This window comes from Malaclemys terrapin, chromosome 2 (genome assembly GCF_027887155.1).
Source record: "Malaclemys terrapin pileata isolate rMalTer1 chromosome 2, rMalTer1.hap1, whole genome shotgun sequence".
NCBI lineage: Eukaryota > Metazoa > Chordata > Testudines > Emydidae > Malaclemys > Malaclemys terrapin.
Genome location: NC_071506.1, coordinates 211144539 through 211167130, shown reverse-complemented (window position 1 = coordinate 211167130; position 22592 = coordinate 211144539). Strand labels below are relative to the sequence as shown.

General features: G+C 44.4%; 1 protein-coding gene across 6 annotated transcripts in view; it reads left to right on the top strand.

Annotated features, from left to right (window-relative positions):
• The window catches only part of POMGNT2 (protein O-linked mannose N-acetylglucosaminyltransferase 2 (beta 1,4-)), a 49410-nt gene that overhangs the window by 21839 nt on the left and 4979 nt on the right, over positions 1-22592 (top strand). Inside the window, exon 3 of one of the 6 annotated variants that reach the window (XM_054019793.1) lies at positions 21411-21520. The exons of 3 other annotated variants lie outside the window; for them this stretch is intronic. The gene's annotated coding sequence lies outside the window, so the exon portion shown is untranslated. 2 more of the 6 variants (XM_054019796.1, XM_054019797.1) reach the window with 2 other exon arrangements.

Below are 22592 nucleotides of genomic sequence, written 5' to 3'. Positions count from 1 at the left end.
CTTCTTTTCTCTGGCTCTTTCGTTCTGTTTTTGGATATTGCACGTTCACCTTTCCTCCACACACTCGGTGTTTGGGTGTGGGTTGTACTTCTCTCTTGCTTTCTCCTCTTTTCCTGTGCTTCCCTTTCTCAACCACTTTATTTCAGTCTCGTCTCATCCCTTTTTTATGCCTGAAATCCCCACTGGCCCTCATAGTAGAAAATAAAGTTGACAATCTGTCTCAACCACAAGGTCTCTTTTTTTCTTTAAAAAAAACAAAACAAAACAAAAACTGTTTACAAGAGGAAAAGTGAAGTGTTCTGCAATTTTTACTCTTCCTTTTAAAAGAGTCTTCCTGATCATCAGCTAGTAGCCGAAATGTTTTTGCCAACTTTATTTTTGCCCTGTTTGTGGCTTTGATTACTCTTTGACTCTCTCAAACACATTCAGAACCTTATTTGCTTGTACTGCCATGAAGCTGTGTAATCTTGATTTCATAACCAGTTGATGTTCTTGGTTCTGTCGTACAATATTTTGGCTCATCCTTTCAAAACACACTTGGAAGTGTCTTCCTCTCCCCCAGCCCCTGACTGTGTCATGTGAAATTTTAAAAAGAGATATAGATAGTCAGTGACAGCTGAACTCCTCCTCACAGTCAACACTGAGTGCTTCTTCTTTAGTTGTTAGATGTCTTTTAAGAGTGAAAGGGGCTGGGGGGCATTTTGATGTTAAACAAGGGTTGCTTGGTTCTTTGCATGAAATCAGCATCCATGGAAATAGAGATTAAAGACTGGAGGGAGAAAAGTTCCTTTGAAGAAAAAATAATTTTTTATTATTTTTAGAGGAGAAAATTTTGCTGGCTCAAATTTTTTTCTCAGCAAATCTCGTGGTCCAAGCGTGCCCCCCCCCCCCCCCCCCCCGCCAAGCCTGGGTTCACTGGAACTTCCCCCCTCCCCCTCCCATGAGACTCAGGTTGCGGGAACCCTGCCCCGCCCCGCAAGAGGCTATTGCTGTTTGCTGCAACCCTGCTTGCCAGCAGTCCCCTCCTATGTGAGCTCTTCCCTCCCGCCCACAAGGGGCTGGCATCTCCACTTGCCCCTCCCCACAAATTCCTCCATACCACACCCCCTTTCTTTTTACAAAAGTGGGCATTTGTTCTGTTTGCTCTTGCCAACTGATCAAATGGGCAAGGACAAATGGGACCAATGCCCACTTTTGCCAAAAAAGTTGGGACAGGGCTTAAAAACGGGACTGTCCCAGCCAAAACGGGATATATGGTCACCGTATTCATAGGGGATGTTTTTGAGGGTTACTCCTGCGCACCATATTTTAAAATTCTGCAAATGTTATTTGTCAACTAAATGTGGAGGCTCCATCATGGCGTTGGGGAGCTCCGGCCACTGGCCGCACATAGGTGGGAGATCATTGTGCAGCTCCCCTCCCCCCACCTCCCTGGGACATGGACTCAACAGTGAGGCTGCACCCGAGCCTGAAACAGCGCAAGGATTGGGCCTGCCCCAGAAACACCCCAGGGCACTGCCCCTCCATGCCAGGTACACCAGGTGTCGGGAGGCAGGCTCAGCAAGGCAGGATCCAAGTGTGGAGGGGCTTGGTGTGGGTTGAGAGGGTTCTGTGTGGGGCAATCTGGGTGTAGGTGGCTCAGTGGTGAATCCAGATGTAGGGAGGATCTGGATGCACAGGGACATGTTGGGAGGTTCTGGGTGCAACAGTAATGGGACTCTGCAGGGGGGTGTCCAAGTGAAGGTGGTTGGAGCTCGGGGGGGGGGGGAGGGAGTGTTGGGTGTGGGGGAGGTCCAGATGCCAGGGGAGTGGGGGCTCAGTAGGGTGGAGATCTGGTTGGGGCTCGGTAGGGTGGGGATCTGGGTGTGGGTGGCTCGTCAGGGTGGTCCAGCTGCAGGAGGAGTGGGACTCGCCAGAGGGGTTTCTGGGTGCGGGGGGACCTGAGGCTTGATGTGAAGATCTGGTATGAGGGGGTCTGGATGCACATGGGTTGGGTGGATGGGGGAGCAGCTCCCTGTACAGTTGAGGAGTGATGGGTGCAGGAAGCGTAGGGAGGGGGGAGTTTGTAGAGCTTCCTACCACCGGGGAAGAAATCTGTGGGTGGGTCTGACCCAGCCCCGGATGCCGTGCAAGGGAAGAGGAAGTCCCGTCCTTCCCAGCCCAGCTGGAACTAGCAGCTGAGCCCAGCGCAGGGTAGGAGCCGCCAGCCGGATCTTCCCCAATCCTGCCCCACAGTGATTTACCTCTCTGCTGGCTGCCTTAGGCACCTGAAACATACTGCTGGGGAGGGGTGCATGATTGCTGTTGTGGCTTCCCTTTGCTTCCCCGTCAGAAAGTCATTTTTTATTCTGCGCATGCACAGTGGTGCAGAATTTCCCCGGAAGTAAAGGGTGGAGCTCCACTACACTGATCCACCACTTATATAACCTAAAGCAGCTCCTAGGGTGCTGTAACTGAGGTCAGGGCCATGCTGGCACAGGATCAGGGAACTGTAACTGGCTCCCTGATTGCATCCTCCTCACCCGCTGTATTGAGAGGAGCTTGGGCACAGGAGCGTGGAGCCAATGATCGTTTTTTATAAGGATATATCTAGTTTTGCGTATTCTTCACCTAGTCATATCCTCTGACGACATAATCCTTTACTGATATTTTTTAAAAAGGCCCCTTTGTGAAGTGGCCTACTCCTAGAGATGAGTTTCCCAGACAGTACTGGAGAGCTCTAGGGCCTGCTTGTCCTCCATTGTAATAACTTTCCACATTGCAAAATCTTTATATTTGGGGTGTTTTTGTGGTAGGTCTTATAAATACCATTCTCAAACGTGGATTCCATAGGTGTTATCACTTAAAAACATCAATTTAAATATTTTAGAGCTGATTCTGCAACCTGTACACTGACTAACACTTACTTATGTGAAAAAACCCTTAACTTCGATGGGACGGTAGATAGGAGTACGTTCTACTTAGCATAAGGGCTGCAGAATTGGGCACTTAGGCCCTGATTGATTTAAGCTCTTAAACCCACGTTTTGTTTTAAGCTATCAATCTTCCTCTGGGTTTTGTGCTGCTGCCCATCACTTGTAACATTGGATCACCTTCTGTGTAGAACGGCATTTGCAGAGTCTCTCGTGGACTTTTTGGAGTCTCTGGCTCTTCTCTGTTTTGGGGCTCTAGAAATAGGGTTACCATTCGTCCGGATTCTGCTGGACATGTCCGGCTTTTTTGAGTTAAAAATAGCGTCCGGGGGGAATTTGTAAATGTCCGGATTTCTCCCCCATGCAGAGCGCGCGCAGCTGACAGGGCAGCCGGCCGGATCGTGCCACTTGCACGGGGTTCTAGAGCGCCTCCTCCGCTTCCCCCTCCTCTCCCCTGCAACTTGAGATCACTCCCCTCCTCTCTCTCCCTGCCCCGCCTTACATTCACAGATCGCCGGCCGGCCGTTCGCAGCAGGCCTCCGGCAGTCTGGAGCTCCTTCCCTTGCTCCCCAGCGCGCTGCTCTGTAGCACTCTGTTTTGAGCAGCACGGTAAGGGGGCCAGGGGGTCGGAGAAGGGGCAGGGAGGTTCTGGAGGGGGCAGTCAAGAGACAGGGAGCAGGGTTGGATGGGTTGGGAGTTTGCAGGGGGGTGTCTGGGGGTTGGGGGTATAAGGTTTTGGGCAGTCAGGGTACAGGTAGGGGGTAGAGTCTAGGGGGGCAGTTAGGAGCAGGGGTCCCAGGAGGGGGCAGTCAGGGGATAGGGAGCAGGGGACGAGAGTTCTGGGGGGGGCTGTCAGGGGGTGGGGAGTGGTTGAATGGGGCGTGGGAATCCCTGGTGTCTGTCTGGGGGTGTGAGTGTGGATAAGGGTTGGGGCAGTCAGGGGACAGGTAGGGGGTAGGGTCCTAGGGGGCTAGTTAGGATGGGGGGGAAGGTCTCAGGAGGGGGCAGTCAGGGGACAAGGAGCAGGGAGGCTTAGGTAGGGGGGTGGAGTCCTGGGGGGTAGTTAGGGGCAGGGGTCCCAGGAGGGGGTGGTCAGGGGACAAGGAGTGGGGGGGGAGGGTTGGGGGTTCTGAGGGGGCGGGAAGTGGGAGGGAGTGGAAATGGCAGGGGTGGGGCTAGGGCAGGATGGGGGCAGGGCTAGGGCGGGGCTCCTTCCGTCCTCTTTTTTGATTGATGAAATATGGTAACCCTATCTAGAAAGGTCTGCTTGGTTTTGGAGGAAGGGGATTCTTTGTCTTTGAAAGGGAGAGGTTGATGCTATGGATGACTTTCTGGTTATGGTGAAAAAGCTTTATCCAAAAGGAAGGCTTGCAGCATTTCCTTTCCTAAAGGTCTCAGCCTCGGGATGCCAATCTCAGTTCCATTTTAACTGCAAACCATTCTACAGAACAGTCACAGATGAGGCTTTCCATGCGTGGGAAAATGTTGGCTGTGGATTGCTTGCCACTCTCTCTGTGTGTTTGCTAGTTGCTCCTGCCAGATCTTTGCTTTGACACTCATCCTTAAGCCCACCTCTGCAACATCTGTGTGATATGCACCAGTGTGATGTCCCAGATGATAGTAAGAAGGCTGCCTAAAGGCACGTGGTGGAATAGCCCTCTTGCCTGATACACCCTGTCTCTGGGTAAGTATATTGATACTTGCCATCATTGCCAATTAAAAACTGACTGCAAACTGGTTGTCAATTGTAGTGGCAACAAGTAAGAGTTCAAAGTCTGTGCAGAGTGAAAAATGAGCAGGAATGTCATGGCTTAAAAAACTGGGCACTAAACTGCAATGGCTATTTTAGAGTTCTCCAGCACTCACCCAAGGGTGAGTCCCAGGTCTCTTCTGAAGCTGGGTCTTCCACAGAACAGTCTGTGTCCCAGATTGCATTCTGCAGCATTTCCAATACAGGGAGATGTCCACTTTGAAAAATATATTAATTTGTTTACTTGAGGTAAATCAGATTCGGCCCAGAAATCTTGCTAATGTGACTGGCAGTGTTTCCTCCTGCATCTTTCACAGTGGGAGGGAGGGAGACGAGGGAGATCCAAAACCTAAATAAAATAAAAGCTGCATTAGGATCAATTTTCTTCATAATTTCCTTTTGTGCTCTGCTGAGACGTTGGAAAGGAACACCTGGGGAAAAGATCTGAACCTACAGCACATGCCTTCAACACACCTCCACATAACTGCCCTTCGTTATAGAGAGACACCGGCTGTCGTTCCTGAGTGGTTAGGCAGTCATTTATTCAGCACTAATACTGTTGCGTGAAAGCCTTCGTATTGCAGAAGAATGAGAATTTTTTGTTTTTTAATTCTTTCAGTCCTGATGATGCTGGTCCCTTTTCGATGGTTTGTTCTTGTCCCTGCTCCTTGCATCTGACTTTTTTGTTCTTTGCTTCTGAGGCTATTACTCATGTTCATGCAGAGAGCTGAGAGTTAATAGGAAATGAAGGCTGCAACTGTTCTCCCCGTCCTCTATCCGATACAGTGCATAAATGAGGCTACATCATACCTTGGGTCCCGGGATAGTAACAGTCCTCCATATACAAATATAGTTCTGTGCCATAATGTCTACAAGTAAATCTGGAGAGCAAGTTGCAGTGAAGACCCGTGCCTGCCAATAATGGGGGGGCAGAGTGAGGGCAGCCAGTTTCAGCAGTGTTACTGAGCATGCTAAGTTCAAACCCAGCAGCAAATCTGGGGAGGAGGGGAATATGTGACCCCGCATCTTTCTCCTCCCACCCCCATGTCACCTCTGGCAAGTTGTTTTATATATTTTATTTCTTTAGACTTTTATAAAAGGCACCAATTAATCATCTTGCGGTGCACAAAACTTAAGAGCCATCTTTTCCTTTCTTAATTACAAAATTTGGCACGAGGGCTCACAAAGTTGAGCCCCTATTTAGGAAAGCACTTGAACACCTACTTAATTTTGGACATGTACCTAAGTGCCAGTGACATCAGTGGAACTTAAGCACATATTTAATACTTAAAGTTAAGCACATGCTTAAGTGCTTTCCTGAATCAGGGCCGTAGTGATGGGGTTTTTATTTTAGTATATTTCTCATATGGGCACCCAGATACAATGATAATGGGCCTAGTATATCCTGTGTCACTTTGTAAAATACATTTGCTTTATTCTGTGCCCGACCTCTAACTTGTGGGATTTATTCTTTGTAGACATGTTCCCTGTTAATATAGGGCCAGATTGTGCCCACTGAAAGAGGTGCATGGAGAAGTCCTCCACTTGTGGCTGCCAAACCCCCTGCGTGGAAAGAGGGTTGACTACCACCACAATCCCACCCTCCAGAACCCTTCAGAGGGCACACCGTGATGCTCAGGGCCTGCCAAGGAAAGGGTAAAGTTTGGGTGGGCCAGGGCAGGATGGAGCTGGTATGGGAAGACACATATTGTTCCCTCTTTGACCCCATGGAAATTGTCCAGCTGGTGTCTGTGCCCCAGGGGCACCCAGGGTAAAGTAAGGTAATAGGGGTCCCTGCTAGCGTGCCTCCACTGGAGAAGAGGAGTCGGGGGTGCTAGAGCCACTGTGGAGGTACAGGATCTGAGCACAGATGGGCTTGGCCTCCTGTGAATCCCTGGGCTCTGCCAAGTTTGGGTATGGATTTTCCACAGGGAACAACCCCATCCCGCTCCTGCAAGGATGATGCAGGGGAATTTCCTCACGGAGTTTCCCTTGTAAAAGGTCCCCTCCCACAGCTCTTACTCCATGCTGGGACAGTCTGGGCTGTTTATTTATTTATTTATTTTAAACGCTGTCTTTTCTCTAAGATCACAAGCAATCTGTTTCTGTCCTTAAAGAGTTTCCTTTTTTAATTTGGTGCATTTATTTTAACTTCGCCCAGGCTAGAAATTCTGTACGTGTGCCGGGACCTGACTCTGCTGCATCCCACTCCAGGCGGAACGCTCTGACCGTTCTGCAAGGCTTTAATAATGGGTCAGCCATCTGACACATGGAGCCGTTGTATTTAAATGAAATACATTGTAGGGCTGACTTGCCTCTGCATTTAGTAACATGGTTATTCTCGTAGGACCATGTCCTGTGCATTAGCAAATCAACTCTGGAGAGGTTGGGAGGTACGCTACAACACCTACAATAATACTATTGATGTTCTGACATCAGTTTAATCTGCTTAAGGTAATATTTGCCCATGGCTTTGTGAGTTTCTTTTGTGCTCTGATCCACAGCCTCTAATTACAAATTGAATAAATAAAACAAGAAACCTTTAAAAATGGTTTCCCTTGTTGCTCTGCCTCAATGAATAAGCATAGGTCTGATCACCATTCCTTGCAAGTTTCTGGCTGTCTAGGGTGTGAAAGGGTTCTTGCTGACTATTGAAATGTAATTCTTGCTTATGACACCTAGTGCATTCAGAACGGCATTGTACAAGTAATTCAATGTATTCATCACGCTTCTCACCATTGTGTGGAGCAGTTCACATTGAAGTTGAGAAATAGGATTCATATTGCTTTCTTCTTTCCCCCTGTCAATGGCAGCAGGACCCCTCAGAGCAACGTTTGAAACCGAAAATGCCTGGCCTGCAGCCATGTGGTGGTGTTGCTCTGCTGGGCTCTCTGATGCCTATGTAATCAGATAAGAGCCAAGGCAGGAATTGTTCTTTTCCACATGGTACATCGAACCCCACAGCAGTTATGTGCTGAGCAGAGTATTTTAAGGAAATGTCTGAAACGGTTCCTATAGCCTATTTGGTCCTTCGACCCAAACCCTGAGTTAATTCTTTTTAACGGTACAGATATTTTGTGGCCAAACATAAGGGCTCAAATTCTCTGCTGCTTTCCACCTTGCATAATGGACCTGTGCAAAAGGAGCATAATGCCACCAAACCAGGAGAGTAGCGTATTACACTCATGCTGCACAAGTGTCAATGGTCACACAAGGGGCAAGGCTGTCAGACCCAGATTTTTTTAAATGTTGTACTAATACCATATGGATGGCAGTTTATGGTGACTTCATCTCTATAAGAGATTGGCTAGCAGAGAGAGCAGTTAGTAATATACGGCCAGGAGCCCCTTTCCAGTTCATAAAGGAATTAAAACACATCTCTGATACAGTACAGTCAGTCTTTGTTTTTACATGGCCTGAAATGACAGACTGTCATTGACAGTGTCTGTTGTGATGCTGTGCTAGTCACCTGCAAGTATTTTTCATGGAGCGACTTAACAGAAGCATACTCCTGGTTTGCTTGGAAATACTATTTTTGATTGGGCTTTCCAGACATTGCTGCTGCCACCACTGCCTCCTCCTGAAAGCTATTTCCACACTTTTCAAAATGTCTGAAGTACTAGGACTTGGTTTTGTGGGTTTGGTTTGGTTTTGTTTAGGGGGAGTGGGAAAGCATGTAGTCTCTGAACATAATGGAGAACAGAAGCTTAGTGAGAAGCCAGATGCTAAAAACAATCCAGTTATAATCTTGCTGGGAAACAGAGACATGTTATAATTTGTACTAAGACTATTCTGGTCCACTTATAAGAGAATGCATAAGCCAGTGAAGACAGTAGAATGCTCCCCATTCCGCCTCAGATATTCACATTTATAGGAGAGTCGTCTTTTTTTTTTGCTTGAACTGCCTCATTTTCATGATCCTATGCTAGATTTCATCTTTGCACTTGCTGTGATCTCCTTTCCATATAGTGTCATTAGGGATATATATGTATTTTAATATCCTGAGACTGACTCTTAATGAGGCTTTACCTTTTCCAGAACCTCTTCCAGCTAGTGCAGTCTTCTTCTGTACTACTTCCTTGGTGATGCTGTAGGGATCTCATTCCCCCGCCCCCCTCCAGTTGCAGAGTGTTTTGGGGCATGTGCTGGAGGAGAGATTGTGTTTCTCACCATCTTCCAGGTTGTAACAAGCGATTAAGCCTCCCTGTCACTTCAGTCTTCGGCACATTTAAGATGTACTCTGTCTGCTGGCTCCAGCATCTCGGTTGGTCCATGGGGCCAAATTCAGCCTTGATGTATGCAGTGACTTTGTGAGAGTTACCTGGGAGAATTCCTTTGTGAGTGTCGCTTGGCGGATAAGGCACCGGACTTCGATTCAGGAGATGTGGGTTCTGGTCCTGGCTTGGTGTGGCCCGGGCAGGTTTATTTCACTTCTCTGTGCTTCAGATTCCTCATTTGCAAAATGGGAGCATGTTCTTTTTGTGATGTCATACAAATGGAGGCCTAACGTTGGAACTGATGTCTCAGAATTGACCAAGTGAACTTTTTTCTATCCCCGTGTGTCTGTTATGTCTACTTCCTTTACTGCCATGCCAGTTTTTATTACTGTTAGCAGTGCATGGCCTCTGCAGCTATGGAAGAGTGAGCTGGATCCTGTCCTGCCTTGTGTGTTAGCCAAATAGTCTGTTAAATATTTGCCGCAAAATTGTTACTACCGGTGATGAAATGTGGACCAGAATGAACACAGCCTGACTTTCTGATCCCAGGTTCAGTGAGAAGCACAGATGTGAAAACCATCTCTCAACTTGTAAAATGAGCAAACATGATTTGGAAACTACTGAGAGAATAAATGTGAAACCTCTCTGTGTCACTTTTCTCACCATGGCCCCAATCTTGCAATATATTGTAGGTAAGTGGACTGCTGCTTCTGTATGGAGCCCCACTGAAATCTGTGGGACTCTTTGTCGGTGTAGCAGTCCTTCTGCATGCAACTAATGGTAGGACCAGAGCCAGTGTCACACTTCAGTAAAGTCAATGCAACTCCGAGCAGGGTGAGGAGAGAAATTTAAAATGTGAAAAATGCAGATAGCTAGTATACTGGTCCTCAGCAGGTGTGTTATGTAATATAGATAGAGATCACAAAGCGTGTGCATATTTACATGGGTGTGTGTGTGTGTGTGTTTGTGTAAATAAACATATCAGTCTAAAATAAATATGTGTAATGTAAGTATTTATATTTTAGCTGTTTTAGCCAGTGTACTCCCTTACCATGCACTCGTTTGAGGGTCATTTGGAGAAGGTGATCAAAGTGGAATTTTTCATTTGAAGTCTCTTGGGAGAAAATACTATTCCCCCATCAAAATACTTTCCCCTTTGGAATCTTTAGTTTGTGGTTGAAAGCTCGGCCCTGTTGAAGTCAATGGGAGTTTTGCAGTTAACTTCTATGAAACTAGGTTTTCATCCTAGATGTCTGGAGCCCTGGTTTCAGTACACCAAGTACCATTGTCGCCCTGTCTGAAACCTGACATTTTGTCAACAAGACAAGGAAGCTTCTAGAGAGAGATGGTGGGTAAGGTAATGTCTTCTGTTGGACCAACTTCTGTTGGTGAGAGACACCAGCTTTGGAGCTTACACAGAGCTCTTCTTGGTCCAATAAAATATATTACCTCACCCACCTTGTCTCTCTAATATCCAGGGACCAACGTGGCTTCAACAAAACTGCATACAATGAAGCTTCTAGTAGTTTGACATGGTTTTTTGTGTGTGCTCCCTTTTTAAACGGAGAATTGCTTTTCATTTTAAAACACTGCAGGAAGAACAGTTTCTTCTGGAGTGTGCTTCTAGGTCTATAAATAATAAATGTTGTAATTGGGAGTGACGCAGGTTCTCCTGCAATATCTATGTACAAGGCAAAGATTCCATAAACAACACTGTTTCCTTGCTGGTTGTCCTCCCTTGGCCTAAAGAAGGCTATTCAAACCTCTCTGCCAGTCTATTTATGTGGTAGCACTTTTGGGGGATTCCAAAACGTTAATTGTTTTCTTTACGTGGTGCTGTGTTTAAAGGTTGAAACTTTACAATGTGAATTAAATATTTATTGATCTCTTAATGAGGTTTGGCTAGCATTCTCCTGGCTCAGGGCTGGTGTGCAGCGGGCAGCTTAGTTGACTGCAGTCTGCGGCTGCAACGGTTTGTGTTTTGTATCACACTAATAACAGATAAATAGTTACTATTACAGGGGCTTTAAAATCAAATTTTATGTTTAATTAAGTTACCAAGGCCCCGATGCTGGGTGGACCCCTTGTGTCCATGCGGAGCCCCATTCACTTCAGTGGGACTCTACCGATATATTTACATAGCTGCTGGGAGGTGTGATTCCTAGTGCAGACTGACTTGTGCTAGCTCAGCTCAAGCTAGTGCACTAAAAAGAGCAGAGTGGACACTGCAGCACAAGGAGCGGCTTGGGGTAGCTGCCCGAGCCCAAGCTAGGGTTGCCAGTTCTGATTGGCTGTATTCCTGGAGGTTTTTCTCCATGACATAACCTTTCATTAGAGGTTCATCTTTAATTCCTGGAGACTCCAGGACAATCCTGGAAGGTTGGCAACCCTAGTCCAAGCCCGCCTAACCCTCTTGGTCCAAGCTCTGGTGGCTAGCCCAAGCTGCTGCCAGTGCTGTAGTATCCACACTGCTGTTTTTAGCGCACTAGCTTGAGCTGAGCTAGCATGAATCTGTTTCCCCCTGCCGGGAATTATACCTCCCCGCTGCAGTGTAGATGTACCCTACAGCACAAGGATCTGTCTACACGCAGCCCATGGCAGGGTGAGGGTCACACTGTCATACTGTTTCTGGCTCCAATCCAGTGATGTCCTTTAGCTTGTGCTCCATTTTAAGCATATGAGTTGACTTCATTGGGACTGTGTGCTTAAAATTAAGCTTGTGCTGAAGTGCTTTACTGGATCAAGGTTCTCGTTGTAGGCCTTTAACCTTGGGGTTACATCTTAAAGGGACATTGAGTTTGACAAATGCCAAAATTCCATTAAATTATGGGTTATTTTCCCCTATGTTGGGAGGACATTGAAAATCTAGATACCGTAATAATATTTATGTATTTTTTGGAGGCACAACAATCTTGATGGTTCTCCTATGAGTATTCTTGCTGTGCATGCATCTTAAGTAGATGCATTACTTTACAACGTGCCATGTGAACCAACCTCCTCTTGACACAATAAGCCACACCTCTTTAAATCCCTAGAAACACCTCCATTGTTGTAAAGGGATGTTTTTATTGGTAAATAAAGACCAGTTTGTTTTTCCAAACAAAGTCAATTATCATAAAAAGCAAACATTAGCTAAGCTGAAGGGCCTAGTGGTGCAGTCTTTGGAAACCAAAGTTCCCATTGAAATAATTAAGGGGCTGATATGAAGACCTCTAAAGTCAGTGAAAAGACTCCCATTGACTTCAGTGTGGTTTAGATTGGGCCTTGAAAGTCTTGCGTGTGCAAGGACTGTAGAATTGTGGATCATGTTGACTCCAGTAGCAGCAGGCCTGAGATAGATACAGCTGTTTCCATGTGTAGTTAAAACTTTGAAGCTCAGAATGGGCAGACCAAAAGCTCCTATCCTGACCCACAACACACTGCCCTACTACCCCTGGCCCCTGCTTTGCCAACATACAGTGAGGTGAGTTAAGGACAGAAGGATGACTCTGGGCAGTCTTTCTGTTGTTTGCAAGATCCTTTTTGCTTGTTCTGTATGGGAATGCTAAGGCAGAAAAGCAGTGTTCTAAGCAGCGCATCAGAAACCATACGTTTTAATCCTGTGCTTCTAATGGAAATAACCTATCTTTCTGGTCCTCTTGTCATCAGACTTACTTTGAAGGTCTTGATTTGTTAAGATCCTTTGTCAGTTTTATAGAATATTTAGGTTGGTTGGTGTGGTGTTTTTTCCCCTCTTGCATATTTGGTTTTTATTTGTCTTTTAATATTACAAAAATTCACTCTCAACTCCCCCATATTAGAAACAAACTCAGGTCTTAATCCTGCGAATACTTCCGCATGTAACTTTACAAATACGAGTAGTCTCTTTAAGTTCGATTGGATGCGTAGTAGTAGTATGTACATACATATGGGTTTACGGGATCAAGATCCAAATCAGTACATGATGCTAGAATTGGCCAAATAGCTAATGGGTCCAACTGGTATAAATCCAAAGTCTGAAATTACAGTATGAGCCAGTGTATATGTAGCATAAATCCATTTAGCCTTCTCTCTAATGATTTATAGTATGAGTCGAAAAAGAACTGTAGAGATGCTAGCTTGACTGCTCTGGGCTGCTCTTTCTACACATTTCAAAAAGGGCTCTAGGTAGCATACAGCTACCATTCATAGCTGAGAGTTTTTCAAACGAATGCCCCTTACACAAAATGTGAATAATTAAGGTATGTGGATGGGGCTTTGTACTTTCTCCTTTGCCAGGAGCAAGAGAAACCCTGCTTCTTGTCTGAGGGCAACCATTTTTATTTGTGTGTGTGTGTGTGTGTGTGTGTGTGTGATTTACTATTGGGGCTTTACTATTGGGAGTAATCTCAGTCATTCCATTGGTTGCTGTGAGACTACTCTAAGTCATAAGCATTTTGTTCAGTGGTGTTTTCAGAATTGGGCTCTTGGGCCTGGATCTGAATTCAGGATCAGGGACTTGACAAATCAAAACTGAGCACAAATCTTCTAAACTAGTCAGCTGGACTCAGCAAGTGGGGGATTGAGTTCTGCAGACGGATGCTAGGAAAATCACTCTGAGCTTGCACCCACCCAGTGGACTGAGAAGCAATTGCGCCTATCTAACTTGGACCCAGTTTAGTATTTTCATTTTAAATACAGTTTAATTTTGTGACTTTCGTATCCACAAAAACTCTTTTCACAGTAAGAAATAACTTATTTAAAAACATGATCCCCTATATTCTGAAGGTGTATGCTTGCAGCATGTTCTATACTGAGCCCATTCGCTGACCGTCATAGCTAGCAAAGCTCTTACAAGTTGCTGAGGGAATTGCCAAAAGGCATTTACAGCAGCTTTCTCCTTTTCTGGTGATTGGCATTCTTTCTGCCCTCCTTCCTCACCCCTCATCGCTTTTGTTTCTTTGTGTGGAGCCTTTATTTATTTATTTACCTAAAAGCAAGCTCTGTTTTAAAAAAAACAACAACAACAGAAAAACAGCTTTCTGTCTGTCTCCTAGACATGCTCAGCTGTGTAAAACAGCACCATTGTATTTGTTTCAGTGTGGCTGCCCTTTGGGGAATTTGCAGGAATACTGCAGCAAATCATCCTGCATGCAAGGCTGACCTCTGGGAGGCTAACAAATTGAGGTGAGCCAGCTGGAGCGATAGGACACTGCTGATAGACAGAGCATGCTCAGAGTCAGAGCTGGGCGAGAAAGGTAGCTCAGTCTGCAGATGGTGCACTGGTTACTGCTCTGATAGATTTTTGTTTTTTGGGAGGGGGGAGAGATTGGAGAGAGGGTTTCCCTGCAAGAAATAGATTTAAGATTTTTCTTTTTCTTGTGAAAGAGAGAGGCAGTGGATAATGTTTCCTTTTATATAGCAGGTCAGGTATGTATGCATGTGCTGAAATCCTAATCTGTTAGGGGTAGTTTTTTGCAAGGATTAAGGAGGTTGCAGATGCTCTGAATTAATGTACTGCTTTGGTGAGTGTTACTTGTAATCATTCTCTGTTAGCTGTCGAGCTCACATACGGCTCTGACTTCAATTTTGGAGGTTGCTCTGTTTGTCCACCTTTTTATAGTGCACTTCTTTGGTGTTTTAATGTGTGTATCAGACCACTGTTCCAATTAATTTGTCTGAATTTTTCCTCCGTGGTTGTGTGGGTGATCAGTATTTAATTTATAATCCCAGCCTTCATGCATTTTGTTGTTGTTTTTTTTGTTTGAGTATTTTAGAACAAATGATTTGTGGGGAGGAAATCCTGTTTCTGATATAGACTGAATTCTAAGGCTTCTTAAAAAAAATTCTCCACTGGACAGTTTTACTGTCTCTACAGCACATGTCACTGTATAGCCTGTCAACCTAGAAGGCTTTTTCATGTTCTTATTGGCTGTGCTGGGCTGCTAATATTTTAGGCTCCTGCTTAGAATTTCTAGCACATAGAAACTGTTCCAGACACCAGGCTAAATGGGAAACCTGAATTGCTCATACTAATGGTTATAAAGACAGTTTTGTACTATCCCTTTAAATTTCTATCCAGACAGTACCCAAGCTGTTTCTTTTATGAGGAGGAGGAAGAATATAGAAACAAATGGCTACTAAAACCCAGAGTCACTGAGATTCATATTGCTTGAGTGCATTTTGGGATCAATACTTTCTGGATATTCATATTAGTTTTGCAGGATTAGTAAATTCTTTTTTTCCCTTGGAGTTATTTTTTAACTTCTTTATAATTGTCTATCAGATCTCTTATTAGTGGTTTTCCTAACATGTATTTTTATTGTTAATGAAGACTTTTTGCTTACCAAAAAAAAAAAAAAAAAAAAAAAATGGGAAAGATCCTGCAGCTTTTTCCTGATTGATTAGCATCATTGGCTCCAATATAGCCTGATGCATGTGAGAGGAGCCATTGATTTCAGTGGGATTACTCATGTGAGTAAAGGTTAACAGGTGTGAACTTTCGTTTATTAACAGTTTCCTTCAGCTCTCCTCCATCAACTAAAGTTTTTTGGGTTGGTGAGTCTTCAAGTGCTATAGCTCCCAGCCATGTACCCAGAGAGGCATTGTCAACTCTCCTGACAGTAGTTTTACTTAAAGCCCCAGCCGCTGAAGTCATGTGGTTACATGACAATCTCAGCTTTTTGTTGTTAGTGAAAATTTCCAGACTTCCTGATTGTGGAGAAAAGCTTTGAAACGGGACCCCTAAAAGCTTGTAAACCAGAACGCAAATAAAAAGACTCAATTTATTATTTATTTAAAATTTCTTAATTTTATAACTCCATTTCCTGATTATTTTTTTTCCCCAGACCCTGACTTTTTCAATACTTGGGGTTGGCAATACTGCATTTTTGACCCTTTTAGAGGTCCGCCATTTTGATAGAAGAGAACAGTATGAATAAATGTTATTTCAGTGGAATACAGTACCTTGAAAGTTGCTATCCAGCTCTGAATTACTATGTAAGAAATTGATTACATGAGGGAATTTTTTTTCCAAAGGCACAACTGGTAGTTAGGTGCATGGGTCAATGGGCATTAGTCACCTAACTGCTATATGTGTCTTTGAGAAAAATTTTTCCCCCTTGTAGCATACTTTATTTTCCTTTTCATAGTGAAGGTGTATTTGAAATGGAGAGCATTTAACAAAAGGAAATGTTATATGGAGAACTTACCTTCTTGTTTGCCATCTCATATAGGCAGGGGTCGGCAACCTTTCAGAAGTGGTGTGCCAAGTCTTCATTTATTCACTCTATTTTAAGGTTTCGCGTGCCAGTAATACATTAACGGGTTTAGAAGGTCTCTTTCTATAAGTCTATAATATATAACTAAACTATTGTTGTATGTAAAGTAAATAAGGGTTTTAAAATGTTTAAGAAGCTTCATTTAAAATTAAATTAAAATGCAGAGTCCCCCTGACCGGTGGCCAGGACCCGGGCAGTGTGAGTGCCACTGAAAATCAGCTCGTGTGCCGCCTTTGGTATGTGCGCCATAGGTTGCCTACCCCTGTCCTATAGAGCGAGGTTTTTGATTTAGATTAAGCCTTAGAATAAAAATAAACCTGTTTTGTTTATGAATGTCAGTAGATACTGAGGTTTCAAAAAAAATATTTTAAACATTTTTGATCTTATAGTTTTCTGTTATAGCCCTATTTTTAAAATCCCATTTGAGAATTGAAACTTCAGGTGTTCTGCTTTATATATTTCTCTTCTAAGGCAGACTTGATTAATGGTATTTGCTACTTCAACTACATGGCTTAGTCCCTTCATGATTTTGTAGTATGTTTTCTTTTTAAAAAATCAGCACATCTGTAGTTTCCTGTTTTTTAGTAAGAAATTTACTTACAAAATATATCAGTTACTTAATATACAGCACTTTCATTGGATGACTCAATGGTTTATGAACATTACTTATTTAAATCCCATTATGATCAATTATTTTCCGTTCATAAGATGATGAAACTGAGGCACAGAGGATTTGTGACTTGTGCATGGTCACACAGGAAGTCAGTGGCAGGGCTAGGAATGAAACAACTCTTCACTTTGTCCTGTTTTCTCACCAGCCCTTCCAGATAGTTCCCTTGTGACCATAAAGGAAGCAGGAATTTACAACGTTGTCTGTGTGTATAGAATCTCTTCTACTGGAGAAGGGAGAGGGACAAGAAGGCTTGTGAAGTCTACCAGGGACTTTGCTATGCAGTTTGAATGTACCTGGGAAGTACTTAGGCTGTGTCTACACTATGCACCTTTTAGCAACACAGCTGTGCCGCTATAGCCATGCTGTTAAAAGGCGCACAGTGTAGTTGCTGTTGGAGTGGTGGTAACTTTGTCCGCTGGAGAGCACACCTGCCCACAAAGCGCTGTTCACAACGGCGCTTTTCGTCAGCAAAACTCTTGTGGTTCGGGCGGGTGGGGGTTGTTGTGGTGTTTTTTTTGTTTTTTTTTTTTTTTTAATACCCCGAACGACAGAAGTTTTGCTGACGAAAGTCCAGTGTAGACAAAACTTGAGATACCACAGTGATGAGAGCTATCAAAGATCCTTAGATGCAAACGGTAAATTGCCATTACTTGTATCCTGGAGAAAATCACTCTTAGAAACGTTATTCCCTCTTGATAAATATCATTTTCCCCTAATCAGTCCCTCATAGAGATTATCTTGTTTTTCTGTAGATCCTGTAAGAGTGGTTTGGAGGAGGGCTTTTGCATTTTTTTTTTTTTTTTTTTTTTTTTGTTAATTCTGAGATTTTTCCCCTCTAACTTCCTTCCTAGATTATAATGAAAATGGAAAATATTTAAAAATACACAGTCAGTTACATTAGTAATTTTGAACTAATGTGGCTGAGAACCTGTGAGAGGGGAATTTAATTTTCTGTTAAGCTTTAGGTGTTGAGGACGGTAATAACACTTATGTCGTGTTTCACTAAATATCACTATTCCCACTGTTAACAGTTGCATGACTGAACCTCTTGATTCCCAGTCATGTGCCTTGTCACTGGACCATATTGCCCTCCTGCCATACATTTCTGGCAGGCCAGAGGGCAAAAGTCTTCCCCTCTTGTCTGGTGGTAGGGATGGGGTGGTATATATGTATACATACAGGCCCTGGTCTTACGGACTCTTGTGCTTTTGCTTCATTCCATGCTTGTGAACAGCCCCACTGAAATCAAACGGTTCTTGGGACCCTCTTCTGGCTTTGAAGTCTCAGTGCTGCCTTTTCCTTCTGTTGAACTTAAAGAGCTGGACACAGAGCTCCCCCTCCATTGCAGGCTAGTGGTTACTGACCATTTTACATACTGTAAAACATTATCTTAAAATTCGCAGTTTCCAAATTAAGACCCATCTGCAAACAGGTATGCACATAACTAACTTCACTGATGGGAGTAGGCCCTGATCCTGCAAAGGGACCCGCTCAAGTGAAACCTTATTTCATCTAATTTATCTCATTCACAGTAATGGAACTGTGTGCAGGTGGGTCCCTCTACAGAAGTATGTCTAAGAGTCCTGATCCTGCTAGCCCTCTATGTGTGGAGTTCCTACTCAGTGTCTGCATTGGGAATGTTCATGTGGAGGGCTTGTAACAGAATCGGATCCTGAGTCTGATTCCTAATTCCCTCCTCCTCCACCAAATAAACCCTCAAAGAAAAGGGAGAGTCAGATACTGCAGAAACAATCCAACATCAGGTTTTACAAAGTTGAATAGCAGTGCAGATGTTTGTTTCCCAAACTTTCAAGTGAAAACAAATTTTTTTTTTTAATCGCCATCAGCCACTGCAAACCTAGAATCTATTCCCACTACATACTGCCCATCCCTCTGGGGCGTGGGTGGGAGTTGATCACAATTTTAAAATATCAACTTTTAAATAACCCCAGATCATCTTCTTTGGCCTGACTATACAGGATCCCTCATTTCTTTCCTACCATCCTGATCTCCATCAGACATTTTTTCTCTTTCCTCTATCCCACCTGTACATGAGGTCCTGAGAAAAATCTTCTGTCTTCTTCTTTTGCCTCTGTCTGTGCCATACTCCTCAGTCAAGCCTCCTGTCTCTTCCCTTGACTTTTCCAATATTGATCCAGTCTGAGGATGGTTGGAGGGCAAGGCTGCTGCCTCCACCACTTGGCACTACAGTCTCCTGGCCACTTGGGACTCTGTTCCTCCTCATTTCCTCTTCACCTTGCTCTGCAGAGAGATGTGGAAAACGGGGTTGTGTCAGGAGGAGAAATCAGGAGTTTGTGGAAAGGCGTCTCAGATGCCATGGTCAGAGCCTGACTAGCTATTGGCAGTGCCTCCTGCTACCATTCCATCCCTGCTGGTAGGCAAGGTGAAGAACTTTCTTCTCTCCTGGTGGCCTGCTAGGGTCATAGAAAGGGAGGCTGGGGAGCTGGGAAAAAAGGTCCAGATTGCAATGGGAGTTAAGCACCTAAATACCTTAGAAGATCTGGGCTAAAGAGGCAGACATGTTTATCTGCATTGTTTGCAATCCAAACATTGGCGCATTCTGCTAATGTCTGAGAACCAGAGTGACTGACTTGCAAACTGTGGTGATACTGTTGAATCTACTTTTTTTTTTTTTTTAATTGTCCAAGCTGAGTGAAATGCAAGAAAAAATAATAAAAACATGGCAGAAAAAAACTGCTCTTTAAAAGTCTTTCAATTGTAATAATCTGTGGATGTTATGAATAAGATCTTTTAAAAAATATATTAATTTTGACAAGTGTGTTCCCCTTTAATAACTAGTTTCGGCTAACTCTCTTATTGAAGCAGACATCAAAGTGTTCCTGAACAAGGCAGCACCTACTGTAAGCAGGCAGGCTTCATGCAGGAATATATGGTGTTCTGAAATAAGCACCAATTAACAGAGAAAACTTAGTTACTGTATCAAATCTTATATAATGGTAATGAAAATCCTGCAAGATACTCTAATTGCAGTGTAGACATACCCAAGCATCTGCTTTTGGCCTGTGTCAGGTAACCCAGGCTGGTGGGGCTTGGGCTATGGGGCTGGAGTGTAGATGTTCCCGCTCAGGCTGGAACCTGGGCCCTGGGACCCTGCGATGGGGGAGGGTCCCAGAGCCTAGATTCCAGCTTGAGCCCGAATGCCCACACCATAATTAAACAGCCCCGTAGCCTGAGCCCTGCATTCCCAAGTCATCTGATACTGGCCAGACGCAGGTGTTTAATTGCAGTGTAGACAGAGCCTCTAAGTCTATGAAACATGCTCTTTCTGAGCAGACGGGAGCTGCTGAAGGGTTTACCTGCTTATCAGTTATAAATATTAACTAAAAAGTGATAGTTGAACTGAGGTTTTTTGAGGATAGGGAGCCATGAACACTAGTTAGCCCACTTGCTAAAGGATGGAAAGGGGAAGCTGCTGGCAGCCCGCCTTCCCTTAGGTGCCTCCTCGTTGGCCATTTTAATTAAAATTAAAGCAACCAAAGACAAGCTGGCGCTTCCTCAAGACTGTGCTCTTCTTCTTCCAGTCTCTGTCCACCCATCTTTCCTATTGGAAACTAGAGAGGCCCCTCCAATTTCCTAATCCTCCTGGTGCTGAGAGTGCTGTGTGTCTCAGCTCCATGCCTCGGAGCTTTTTTCCTGCTTTCTCCCACTTCCTTTGCACCCAGACCTCCCCATCTCTGCCAGCACACTGCCAGGTGTCAGCTGCCACCAGCCATCATCAAGCTTCCTGCCAGGGCAGTCTGGTGGTCGTGATTCTCTCTCTTTCACTCCTCTCCACTAACCTGTCTGTGTCAGGAATCCTCAAGGGAGCCTCCTTTGTGGCAGCATAGCCCTTTTACAAGTGTTCCTTCTGGCGAGGCTCCAATCTGTGTGCTGTCGTTCCTTCCAGTGCTGCCGAATGAGAGTTCTCGAACACTTCAAAGCACTGTACAAATGTTGGTCAATCCTCGCAGCATCCTTGTGACTGAGATGCACATTTCTGTAGAGCAGGGATTCTCAAACTGCGGGTCACGACCCCTCAGGAGGTCATGAGGTGGTTACATAGGGGTTGTGAGCCCAGCCGTGCGTGGGGCTGTCAGCACCGAGCCCCTGTTAAATTTAAATTACCCCCTCCCCATTTTTAATTTATAAGGGGTGTGTGTGGCACACTTAGAAGCTTGGTGTGAAAGGGGTCGCCAATACAAAAAGTTTAAGAACCACTGTTATAGATTGAGGGCATGGCACTGAAAGTTGCCATGGTGGGTGGGTGGATGGGGTTGTGGGGGAAGCAGTTCTGAACCACTATGCTCCCATTTCCCCTCCCCCCCCCCCCCGAGGTTGAAGAGCCGTTTGAAGAACTGAGGGGATGAGTGGCATTGAACAATATGTCTGGCCTGCCTATATAGCGCTTTTCACATGCAAAGTGCTTGCAGATATTAAACTTTCCTCCCAACACACCTGTGATGGAGAAATGCAGAATAATTCTCATGTCGCAGGAAGGGACATGGAGGCCTAGAGGCTAAGTAACTAAAGTTATTTCCATGATGAAGGCTGTCTGTCTTACATGGAAGCTTTTAACAATTTCAAAATTCCTCATGGCAGGTATCCACATCAGAAAACCCCCATGGCAACTGAGAGAGGCTGAGAAGCCAGTGAATTTGGAGACTGGCTGGCTGGTCCTCTTTCCCCTGGATGTGGTTCATCCTGACTGGGTAAAGGCACCTAAATGAAACAGCATGGGGCAGCTTGCACTACCATGGTTTGTGTTGCATCTTTCTGTGAATGAGCAAAAGACTTCAGTCTTTAGGGCTGTCCATCCAGCATCTCCCCTAGCGCTGTGTTCACTGACTGTGTAAGAGAAAAGAAATGAAAGGTACAGTCCTGCAGAAAATGAGTAAACGTTCCAGAAAAATCCTAAAATTGTAGAATCCACAATTCAGTTGTGCCAGTGACTTTTCTCTTTCCTCCCTAAATCCTGCGCCTGCCCAGTTTTTCTCTTTTCACCTCCAGCAAAAGCAGCCTTCAGCCAAACAGCATGAACCAGGATTTATGCATTTCTAGGCAGCTAGGAACAAGTATGATGATGGATTCCTTCAGCAATGCTGGCTTTTAACATCCATCCCTGAAACTTGGATGGCTAAAGAAAACACACTTGCCTCAGCTAAGTGCAAAGAAATGAAAGATCTGTTGTAGGAAGGGGAGGAAGGAAATCAGTTTACAGAGGATGTTAAAAAGCGGAGTTATTTACTACAGTAGTTGTACAGGCACTAATGCAACAATGTGTAAAATGACAGATGTTAACCTGTGTATTTGAGAGAGATCTATCAGGCCCACTTTTCAGAAATGAAGTTAGAAACCAATCTAAACTAGTTCTTATGCTGTCCCTTGAGGGTTGGTAGGATAAAGAAATATTAGAATAGACTTTTTCTCTAAGGAGGACTGCATGGCTCCCAGAGTTTTTTGGTGAGAGACACAACCTTCCACGTTGGGGTTTCCAGTTGAGATCTAGATGAGTTTAGGAGTGTTTGAAGATTGATACCTCAGATGACTCTTTGACGTTTTTTTCATATTAGAGTAAAATAAGTTAAAGGCCTGATTTATTTGTCAGAGGTGCTGAGTTCTAGCAGCTCCTGTTGACTTCAGGAGAAGTTTTGGACGCTTTTAGTGGTTCTGAAAAACAGATGTTAAGTTTTGTGCTGCCCTCAGATTGACCCTTATTTTAAGCATTTTAAATTCTTCAGAGCTAAAGGCTTTCTTCCAGATCTGCCTTTTATATACTGAGTA